Below are 11,371 nucleotides of genomic sequence, written 5' to 3' on the forward strand. Positions count from 1 at the left end.
CTTCCAACAAATGTCTGGGTAGTTGAAGTCACCCATAAGAACCAGGTTCTGTTGACCCGAAGCTTGCTTAAGTGACCCAAATATTGCTTTGTTGGTCTTATTGTATTGTCTTGGAGGTCGGTAGCAGATGCCTACTGTAAGATCCCCCTTGGAGACGACCCCTCTGATCTTGACCCAAGACTTCCACAATCACCGTAGTTGACTTCTATACATTCAAGATTTTCCTTAACATAGAGCACGACAACTTCCACCCTTGGGAGCATCCAGAAGAGCTGAGCTGGCCCGTAACGCAACATAGGCTGGTTCCTAGAAGGGCCTTGGTGTACTGGTGGGGATGGGGAAGGGATCAGCCTCTCCTGACATCCCAATGGCCATGGGCAGAGTGGACAGCTGTAGGCAGGACTTGGTTTAGACAGGGAAGGGTCTCAGTGAAATGCCTGAGAATTTGTAATAGGCTGGAAAAAGAATACAAAAATCCTGCAGTGATAGGAGATGAGATCCCTTGCAGGTAGCCAGATGCTGTGAATTTGCTTGAAGTCTCCCCCACCTCTGGAGACCCACTGGCTGCTCTGTACGAGGTGCCTTAGGTATAAGGTGGATTAACCCAGGAGCTGGGCCTGGCCGCCGGCCCTGTGCGAGGCTGAAGGAGGTTAGGAGCAGGTGCTGGATGCGTGTGGTGTGTCCCCAGCCAAAAGCCAGGCCAGGAACATGGTGCTTTCTCGGGTATCTCCTGGGTAAAGGACTGCTCCCGGCGAGCAGGCAGGCAGCAGGCGTAACAGAGCCTGCTCCTGCTGCAAGGTGGGCACTGCAGCAACACTTGCTCCTTTTTTTTTTTCTTGCATCATGTGCTGTTGCCCTGCAGAAGCCGGTAGAGCTGCTGGCTTCAGCCGAAAGGCAGGCTGCCCAGTGACAGCTTTACACCAGGGATGCCTGTGGGGACGGGGTTTGGATGCCAGACTGGTGTTAAAAGTGGCTTTGGTCCCCTGGCTAAAAAAACACTGCAGTTGGTGTTTTTAGTGCTGCAATTGCACACCAGTGTACCTCCAGAGGTCCTGCACACTGACAGGGCTTGCTTTATTGCCCACCCTAGCAAAAATAAAGTGCTCTGCAATATTCTGTGTTGCACTAGGCTGTGTGAAGTGGATCTCTCTCTCTCATGCAGTGAGGAGCCATCTGTGTGCTGGGTAAAATCTTGCAGAAGCAGGTGAGCTGCTTCCTCCAGCTCCCAAGCACACGTTGTCTCTCACTCGTTCAGCAAAGCAGTTTCAGTTTCGTTGCAGGACAAAAGAGGTGACAGTCAGATGAGCAGGGAGGTGTCCTGGCCAAAGGATTTGGTAATTGCCCCCTCTGTCTCCAGATTATGCAGCATCCTGGTCCTTGCTCACAAGGGAGCATTTCCATCCAGGTGGAAATGGGACGCCTTTCCAGGGATGTGCCCAGCTTGGGAGAGCTTTTGCCTCGCCCTGACTCCAGGCTGTGACCCCTCAGCAATGATGAGTTCAAAATCCTGACGGCAGCATGGACCGTCCCTCCATCCCCAGATCGTGGGGCTGCTCCGAGTGCTGCATGCCCCTTACCCATTAAGGGTCTTCCTTCCTTTGTGGCACCAGAACTTCCTGCCTAAGAGAGAGTTTTTATCCATTTAATAAATGTTAGTGGATCAATCTGTGATTTATGCAGCCTTGTTTTGATCCCCTGTAAACTGTCAGCACCCACAGTATCCTGTGGCACTGAAGCCCCAATTCCATGTTGGGTGGAGAAGCCATTTTTGCTTGTTTTGAAGCTGTCACAGGCTGGTGCTGTTTGGGGTGCCACTGTTCTTGTGCTGGGAGAGACATTAACAACTAGCCCTTTCCTCCTCCATCCCCAGATCACTGATGGCTTCAGACCTCAGCCATCTCTTTCCCAGGCTGGAGCATCTCAGCTACTCAGTTGTTCTTCGAAAATAAGCTGTTTTCTACTTGATTGTGCTGGTCAAAATGTTTTGAATAGCTCCTCTAGGTCCCTTCCAGGCCTGACTCTTCCAGGTCACATGTGTTAAGCTGCCCAGGTCTCAGCACAGATCCCTGGGGGGCTCCTGCTGGGACCCCTCCACTCACACACAGGTGTACACTTGCTCCCTATCCTCCAACAGTCACGTGCTTTCCTGCCCTTTGTCACCAGTCGCCCTGGCACTGAGACTGCGGAAAGGCTGTCTGCGTCTCCTCTGGCCTCCCACCACGTGTCCTCTGGGGACCAGACTGGGCTGAGCTGAGAACAAGTGAAACTACAACAGAATAAATGGCTGTGTATGTGCGTGACTTTTGGACGCTTCTGGGTTTTTTTTACAGGTATCTTCCTGCCTGCAGGACAAGCAAAGCTGGCTTTGGGGATGGAGCCACCAAAAGCTTGCTGACAGCGGGTGGGTGGTCAGCGCTGCAGTCCCAGGGACCCCTGGAAAGCTGCTCCTGCCCCAACGCATCCCGACTCCCACCTCTGCAGCAAGGGAGGGGAGAGTCTTTGCAGACAGGATCCCACGACTGGGGAGCCACAGGAGCCAACAGAGCGTCCTCTGAACTGGGTGGGAGACCTCAAGAAAAACAGCGGTCCTTGGCTGAACATGCTTTTCAGTGACGGTGTTCCCCCTTGCAGCTTTGCTGGGATTGTCCTGTGCAACAGGGCGGCACAGAAACCCCAAGCGAGGCCAGAATCCCCCTGGGGCAGTGCTATAAAGGCACAGAAGAAGACCCGGCAGATGACCCTAGAAGACTGCCATTCATACAGCCAAGGAGGGTGAAAGGGGGATAAAACAACCTTGGGGATGAAAAGAGGAGAAGGTGAGTGTGTGGTATGGAGGGAGATTGTCTCTCTGAAAAAAGTACTTTGGGGAACCAAAAGTGGCAGGGAGCAGCATGGGAACTGTCCTTGCAGCTCCCGGGGATCTCCTCTGTGAGCTCCCAAGCAGAAGGAGGCAGCCATGGCGGGGAGATGCTGTCTGGAGGTGAGGAGGTGCAGGGGTGAGTGGGGACCTCCAGCACAGCGGTGCCTGGGCGGCACTGGGAGGGCAGCCGGCACGCAGCGGGGCTGAGCAGGGCAGCCCCTGGGCTTGGAGCAAGAGGCAATGGCTGGGTGGAAAATGGAGCCAGAACCTGACTGCCAGAGTGGGGTGCCAGGCTTTCTTTTTCCATGCAAGCAGGTGCAACGGCATGTGTGAATATCCTATTTCTTTCCTTGTTCCTCCTCTCTCAACCACTTACAGGAAATTTATTGTTGCCTTCTTGGTCAGGACGTGCATCCAAGAGAGATTTATTGGCGCTCTCATGGCCAGAGAGGAGAGATTTATAGGAGCCCATCCCCGCAGCACAGACAGGTAGACCCAGGGCGTAACACAGAAGTGTCTGATTTACTATGGCACACGATGGAGATACAAGCAGGCTGACTAGCATGGCTGGGATGCTCACTCAAATACCCATGGAAGCCCAAACTGCCCAGGAGGTTTTTAGCAAGCTGGGAACATGGGAATGAACAATTCAGGGCCCGCCTATAGCTGTCAGCACTGCCTGGATTTCTGCACGAAAAGCTCCTGTTGTTTCTCTTTGACTATGTTTAACCATTCCATGACTGCCCTGTCATTGTTCTCAATATCCCATGGAGAGCTCTGCAATGCTGGCTGAGCTCAGCGGCTTCCCAGCCTGGGACTGAGCTAGAAAATCTTTTATTTTCTGCCTCTGATGCCAATCCCCCAGCCTCCTGCTGAGATCGGCATGGCCGCGAGCTTGAAGCGGGGCAAGACTGCGATTGTTTGCTCCAGAAACACGCGTCTCGAGGAGGGGAGTTGGAGAGGATGAGTCTGATCTTGAGTGATGGGGAAGCTTTTGACCATCTTGGTCAAGCGAAGTCTTGGTATTCAAGTTTGTCTCCTCCACATGGCGGCAGTGGCAGGCTGAGGTCCCCCCTGCGCCCCCCATGCTCATAGCTCTTTGTGGGGCTGTGCTGTGAGCTACGTCCACGTTTGCACCAAAACCAGCAAAAGCCTACAAAAGAAAAAACAGAGTTTGTGAGAAGACGGGGTGGTAAATATCAAAAAAGAAAACCACATCAGCAAAACAGCAAGATGAGCTTTTTGAATCTGTAAAACCTGGCAATACTTTTTTCAAGTTTGGATCTTTTTACACTGAAATTTCCATTAATACCTTTTTTCTTGTAGAAAAATCCATTAAGCTTAAAATAAAAGAACAAAACCCACAACCCCTGCTTTATTTAAAGTTTTCACAGTTTCTCGGACTAACTTAGTTTTAAACACATTTAACTGAGAACAAGAGCAAGTCGCTTTAAAAGTTACTTCTGTGAGGTTTTAAAATTGTGACAATCCTGGATTTGATACATTCAGCACACGGCAAAGGACTCTGGAAATGGAAAATCACTTTGGAGCAGGGGCACGTGACACCATGGGGTTTGTTAAAGACCCTCTGACTTGTTTGGCCACTGCTGGACTGCTGCTGCTGGGGCCCCGCTGCAAATCCAGCCCCTCTACACACCTCTGCAGCAGAGAAAAACGCTGGATCCGCGTGAGGAGTTCTAGCAGCTACTCTGGGCATCTGTTACCCAGACAGTCAAAGAGGGGCGAGAAGGTAGGGAGGAGATGCTCTGCAAGCCCCAGCAGAGCCTGGGAGGGCAGATGGCGATGTGGTGAGGGGCTAAGGAGGCCCAAACAGGGACTGAGAGTATGGAAAAAGGCACAATGAAAGCTAACAGGGCAATGAGAGAGGAAGGAAGGAAGGAAGTGTACTTCAAGGAGGAGACATCAGACCTGGCAGAGCTGGTGAGGAGGAACATGGCTCGGCACCGGGAACAGTCCCGGGTGCGTGTGTGTGTGCTGCAGGCAGGGGAGGTGGGCTCAGCACCGGGGGACTCTGGGGCTCGGCTGCTGGCTTTGCTTTAACAAACCAGACTTCGCTGGTGGACGGAAGGTTTAGCGACCGCTGATGGGAACCTTCTCTGGGACACCTCCAAGCAGCCTAAATGCAACTGAGGAAGTTCCTCAGTGCTCCTCTTTGTATTGCATGAATTTTCAGGCAATGCCGCCAGTGAGAGATGGTTTTGTCCTCTTTGGGCGGCTTTCTCCAGCCCATTTCCTTGCGTTGGCATGAGTGATTTCAGAAAGAACCAGATCAGCTCAGAGTTCTAGATGCCAACCAATCCTGGTTGAAGGTAGAAGTTACTTTTGGATCAGGTGATGCAACTTAAGCACAACTGCATGTCAGAGAACAGCTAGCAATTTGCTTGGGCGGGGCGGGGGGTCAGGACTGCTTCTTACAGCAACAATCTGTAGTTAGATGATTTAAAGCCATTTGTGAATTCCTATCTTCTGCCTCCAGTGCCAGAGATTACGATGCATAACAATACACAAGGAGAAGGGTTCTGTCCTGCTAGGAGAAGCTTGTTACAACAGGTCCAGGATATCCAGAGTCCTGAGAGAGCTAAAGAGGAGCACCGTGCCTCTGCCGTGACATCAAGGAAAGTACCACTGAGATTGACAGTTATGATACCTTCAGCCCACAGCAATGCATTGCCTGCCGGAAATTTTCTTGTGGACAAGGTGGTGGTGGTGGTAATTTGTGGATTTTGCTTTGTGGTTGTTTCAGTTTGTTCTTTGCCTTTCTCTGAAGTTTATGATCCCAGGTTGTTCTGCGGCAGGATGTTAGACTGCAAGATTTTATAATGATGTGTTATGAGAAATCCTATCTTCTACATTCCTACACTCGGCAATCTTTTGGTCGTGGTTTGAGGGTTGAACTGACTCCCGTGTTCAAGCCTGGGACAGCTGGTGCCATAGGACAGATCAGCAGAGACCTTGCTGCCTCGGTGGATGATGGAAGGCACCTCTGTTGGGCTCAGGTGGCCAGTTTCACCCTCCTGCCATACACCATCATAAACTCAGCGCTCGCTGACTGTTCCCAAGTTTCGAGTTCCAGTTTTGAAAGGAGTCCAATCATTTTATAGTAAGACTCATCTTCAGATTTCAAAACTCGTGGCTGGGAATGATTCCACGTGTTTTCTTCCTGGTTGTGATCTCCCATGTTCCACTGACACACAGTCTTGGACACATACTCAGCAGGACTGGGCCAAGACTAAAAAGAGCGTTTCTAGAGCTCTTCACCTGGGCTGAAAACCCACAGAATTAGCTCCTTAATAACTGTTGCTGTGGATATTGATCGGTCTGGTCTCTCGATGGAGAGGACAACAGGGAAACAATGTTATAGCTGACTTACAGGTTGCCCTGGCATCTGAGTACAGCCAAGCCTAGGATTTGCAGCAGGGGAGGGAAAAAGTGTGTTTTATGTGGTGGGAGTCTCCATGTGACATACATGACAACTTACGCATATAAGTTCAGTCCATAAGTTTTTTTTAGACATGCTTTGATCTGAGGTGCCGAAGAATCTCCTCGGAGACTGAAAGGCTTTTAGCTGCTAGCCTGGCCAACTCACCCCAGGATCTGCAAGCTTCTGCGCTGGAATTGCCATGGTTCCTGCTTCTGTGGATAAGTACGAACCAGACTGGACCTCGGCTCACTCTCCCATTGGTAAATGACTCTGCAGGGTGTAAGAGAGGGAAGGATTTGTGTGAAATTGTATGTTCGGGTGGTACTGCTGGGCAGAGCGCCTCTGGGACAGGAGCTGCGTTGCCTATAGCTGAGAAGAGCCTTCGCTACAGCAGCTCTTCTGCCCACAGGTCAGCAGACAGGGCTTCAGCTGCTCCTGGAGGAAACGCCGACCAGCAAGTGGAAAAAGTGGCCTCTGCATCTGTTTTTTAAAGACACAAAGGTTTTAGCAGCTACAGAGACAAGCAATTCTCCTCAGTTCATGGCTGCAGAAAGGGATGCAGGTCCTTTGCTGTTTGCCAAAGGGCAGAGGCAGAGCCGCCTTCTCCCCAGCCCTTCACTCCGCTTTCTCCACTCCTTCAGGTCCATTTTTCTGGGATTTTTTTTCTTTGGAGCTTGCCCACTAGCGTCTGCCCAACATTGGTCGAGTGTGGGTTTTTTTCATTTTCCAGTTCTGTCTTATCTTCTTTAGAGTTATCTTTTTTCACCTTCTAACAAAGGCCTCGCTGGTTACCGAAGCCTAGAAAAATCAGATTTAGCCAGCTAGGCTGGGAAGTTTGTACTCCTTTACATTTTTGTGCCTTTGCCTAAGCATGTCTAGTTTTTTTTCCCCAATACAGCACTGCAGCCTGACCCTGTTGAGCAGAGCTGATCAGAGGAAGATGGTGAAGGAAAGGCACACGGAGGCAGGAGTCATCTGAGGATAAGGCAGGGCTCATCTAACTCCTCCAGTGATGCTCTGCTGTTTTGCACGGGATGGCGTTGGCATGGGATGATGTTGGCAGGCACAGTCAGCAGATCACTCAGTGCTTCTCTTTGGAACAGAAGCTAAGAGCACAGCGTTGCCCCTGGGACGAGAGGCCACAGTACCCCACAGCGCCCCGGGTCTGCAGCACCAGCTCTCTCCCTGGGAGAGAGAAGGTAGAAAGCTGCAGGTGGAACATCTCCTAAAATGCCGTGGCGGGGTGCTGCGCGAGGGGCCAGCAGCAACTGGCCTGGGGAGACAGCATCTGCCTAACAAGGAACGCTTTCTCTGCAGCAGGGGATGCTATGGATGGGGACCAGCCGTGAATTTTCACAGCAGGTGCAGCCCAAAGCATCTTCTCTGGTGCCGGTGAGCAGAACTCGTCCTTCTGGAGAAGAGGACCAGGATATGATCTCACGTGGGATACAGAAAAGCGCATATGGGTCAATCCCACTGTCTTCGTGTTCGGGCAGGAGTGGGAAGAGACTGAACCCTGCAGGAGGACACCTGCAAAAGTCGCAGGTGAGGTGGAAGAGAAGCAAGGGAGAAAGGCAGCAGGTGGGATAAGGAAGTCCTACCAAGAGAAAGTAGAAATCAAGAGACAGCAGGGAGACGGGCAGTGAGAAGGTGCTGCAGACAGGACCGCAAAGGGGAAATCTAAACAACAAACCTCAGCAAAGAGAGAAAGCAAAGGGGAAGAAAATGCAAAGGACGTGAAAACCGCAGTGCGATGTGGCGAAAAGCCAGGAGGGGAAAACCTGACCTCGAGCTCCACAGGGCCAGGTATTCCCTGGCTCTGCTCCCTGTGATCTTAGGTTAATGTTCACTTGCGCCTGATCCTTCTTGCATCTCACGGCATTTTTAGATATGTCCGAGCTCCAGTGGAAAGCGTTTAATCTATTGCCACATCAGACAAAGATCTAACTGAACGTTGAGGAAAATACCTTCTGGGTAAGACACGGTCCAGCCTTCAATTCCCCGCAGCCTACAGCGAGTCAACATCTATCCCTTTACAGCTACAGGCCAAGCTGCAACCGAGATTTGCCTTTCAGCAAACCTAAAGGGACTGACCTTGTGAACAGCAACGATGAAAATTACTTTTCTACTTGCATTTCTTCTCTCTCAGAGAAGATCGTGTCCCTCTGGTAAGCAGCAGCAAATCATAGTCATATAACATAGTAATACTATAGTTTAGTACCATAGTTATCGTGGTACTAAAACCACAACAAACCTATTTTACTATCTATTTTTAAAATTGTGGATTCTCTGGATTGAGTTTTACAATGCTTTACTACGCAGAGAGGACTTTTCAAACCTCGACAAGGACAAAGTAGCAATCCAGACTGTTTCTGTTGCTACCATGAGCCAAAAATAATTTTCCAATTTGGGGACAAAATCCAACACTTTTTTTCTGAGAATACTGGAAAAAGATGACTTTAATCTTGGCTGATGTGCAGACCTCTGAGAAGTGAAGCCCTTAGAGGCTGCGACTTGAAGGTATATTGAAAACTGAGCCAAAAACACAAGAAGGACGCTTCCGGAGAGATGCCTGAGGAAAGGGAGCCTTTCGTGCCCGCAGCAGTCGCCGGCACGACTGCAACTCAAGACGTGATGTTTGCCCTGTCAAGAGATGGGCCAAGTTTGAGCAAGGGGCGAAGCTATGGTGGCTGTACTGCTGTTGGGGCCAAGGGAGCATCTCCTAGTAAAGAGGAATTCGCGGTGTCACTTCTGGTAAGCGGGCTCAGACTGCCCGACGGGGATCAGACGTTGGCTGGGCAATGAAAGAGGAAAGCAGAAAACAGTGGAAGAAAAGCAGTTTTGCCTCTGACCCAGGACCGGGGGGACCTTACGGCCAGGACTACTTGGGATTATTTGAGCACTTCCAGCTCCTTTGTGCTGGGGGTGAGAGAGCGATGAGCCGAGGCAGGGTTGTTGTCTGCTCTCCTGCAATCAAGGGGTGTCCGGCAACCCAAAAGGCAATGGAAAAGAGGGAAAAGAGCAAGAAGCCACAAAATGAACCAAAGTAGTTGGGGGGGGGGGAAAAACCAAACCCCAACCAACAGAAGACCATATTTATGAATTTGTGATTTATTTTCTCCGCACCGAATGTGGAGGAGAAAAGAGAAATTAATTCAAAACACACCCTATGCTAAAGGCACCAGAAAAGAAATCTTGAACTGTTGCAGAAAGGCTGGCAGCAAAGTCAGCAAGAGAAGAGACCACAACTATTGCCGAGAGGCAGCAGTCCCCAGGCTCCCGAGAGGCCAGGGCGAGCACTGCTGGAGATCCTCACCTCCACCTTGACCACGGCGAGCAGCAGCTATGCAGGCAGGAGGAAGGAGCAGGCAGGCATGAGCTCGTCATCGCCAGCACGACATCAGAAGCAGCGTGGGGTTTCCAAACCTTGCCCGTTCAAAAGCAGCGAGCAAATTAACCCTGCGGGTAGCTCTGCTGGCTACCGGGACCGGCTGGCAGAAGGGTGCTTTAACAAAGGGACAGTCTGACCCCAGGGGAAGTTTTGGAGCTGAGCTCCAAGCCCAGAGCTGCTCCTTGGAGTCGAGTATTTTACTTACCTCTGAAGTCTCCTGTTTAAGCCTTTCATGCCTCTCTACCAAGAGACACGCAGGAGGTGTGGGATTGACAAGGAACAGTGGAAAACCACCCTGCTGCAGTACTAGGTGAGGAGAAGACAGGCAATAACAGAAGATCATAGTCTAATTCACAAAAAATGTTAGTTACACAAGAGAGAAATCCATAGGAAACCAGGCTTTCCTATGAGTGCCTGTAAAGGAACAAAACCTGATGCCTTCTTGGAAAGTCTTACGACTTCCAACCCTGATTAAAAATGCTCTTGGCATTTTTCTTGCTCGACTCGGTAGCAGGGCTGCCAGCTTGGCAGGGTGCACAGGGCACCGGTCACCACAAGCCTAAGACGGCGGGGCAAGCGTCCCGTCCCAATTCATGATCCAAAGCCAGCAACGGGAAGAGAAGCAGGACCAACAGAAAAGAGTCCAATTTGATGTAGATTTTAAAACGTCTTACAAGATGTCCCATGGTTTGTGTACGTGCAGGCAGTTTGGTTGTTAGGCTGAACTCCTCTGCAGAGGTACCTTGTTTGAACGTGTGCACAAAGTCCTCGTCCCAAGCAGTGTCCTGTTCCCAGCCTCGTTCGCTCAGTTTCTGATGACTCAGAGCTGAAGGGAAGTTGCCCTTTTGTTTCTGAGCTGGCTGTTGGCAGCGATTGCCCATTCATGCTTTGATCGCGCAGCTACACAAAACAGGTCGTGGTTACGGGGCTCGGAGGTTCGCTGGGGCTGCGCAGAACCCTTCAGCTTGTACCAACCCATCAGAAAGATTATTTGGTGACCTTTTTTCTGATACAAGCGGCTCATTCATCTGCGAACAATTGTTATTTTTGTCCGTATCGGTGTTCTCCATGGAGATGCTGGACGGAAATGAATTCTTCTTCCACGCTTGGCACCAGGGCTACGGATGCTGTCGCTGCTGGAGAACCTTCGCCTCCCTCCGTGACACTGCTGGCCTGATGGGCACTCGGAGGGTCCCGAGCCCTGCACTCGGTCGCTCGCCTTGTGTTCTTCACTCAACACCGTGGCTTTGGTATCCCGCGTAAGCCTGCTATTCGAGATACTTTGCTATATAAACATCTGCTCAATGGTTCAAACCTTTATTATGCAGCCATGCTGCGATCTACTTGGTGTACTTTGTCCACGCGTCCTCCCAGGCCCGAAAATGAATGGCCATGCGCCAGCCCTGTGCCACGACCCACGGGGAAGGGATGCCGAGCCACGTGCCACCCCTGCCAGCTGCAAGGCGTCACCAGCACCGCTCTTAGTACCGCTTAATGCGTTCCCAGAGGGCCTTTGCCTGTCCCGGACGACCTCCCAGCCTCCCCCGGGAGGGTACACCGCCGGCCCCTGCCCCACAGGCCCCGGCCCTTCCTCCGCGAAGGGGCCTCGGGCCCTCCAGCGGCCTCAGCCCGGGCACCTGGGGCCGGCCCACCATCTCCCGGGGCAGGGAGCGCCGCA

At 51.4% G+C, this 11,371-nt stretch overlaps 1 long non-coding RNA gene across 1 annotated transcript; it reads right to left on the bottom strand.

The window, feature by feature from the left end:
- Positions 1–3,224: 3,224 nt before the first annotated feature.
- Positions 3,225–11,250, bottom strand: LOC103899565. The gene is made up of 2 exons (XR_657613.1): positions 9,899–11,250; positions 3,225–4,013 (listed from the first exon to the last, which is right to left on the bottom strand). It is a non-coding gene; the product is annotated as an uncharacterized LOC103899565 (long non-coding RNA).
- Positions 11,251–11,371: the final 121 nt, after the last annotated feature.

This window comes from Aptenodytes forsteri, unplaced genomic scaffold (assembly GCF_000699145.1).
Source record: "Aptenodytes forsteri isolate BGI_AS27 unplaced genomic scaffold, ASM69914v1 Scaffold19, whole genome shotgun sequence".
Lineage (NCBI taxonomy): Eukaryota > Metazoa > Chordata > Aves > Sphenisciformes > Spheniscidae > Aptenodytes > Aptenodytes forsteri.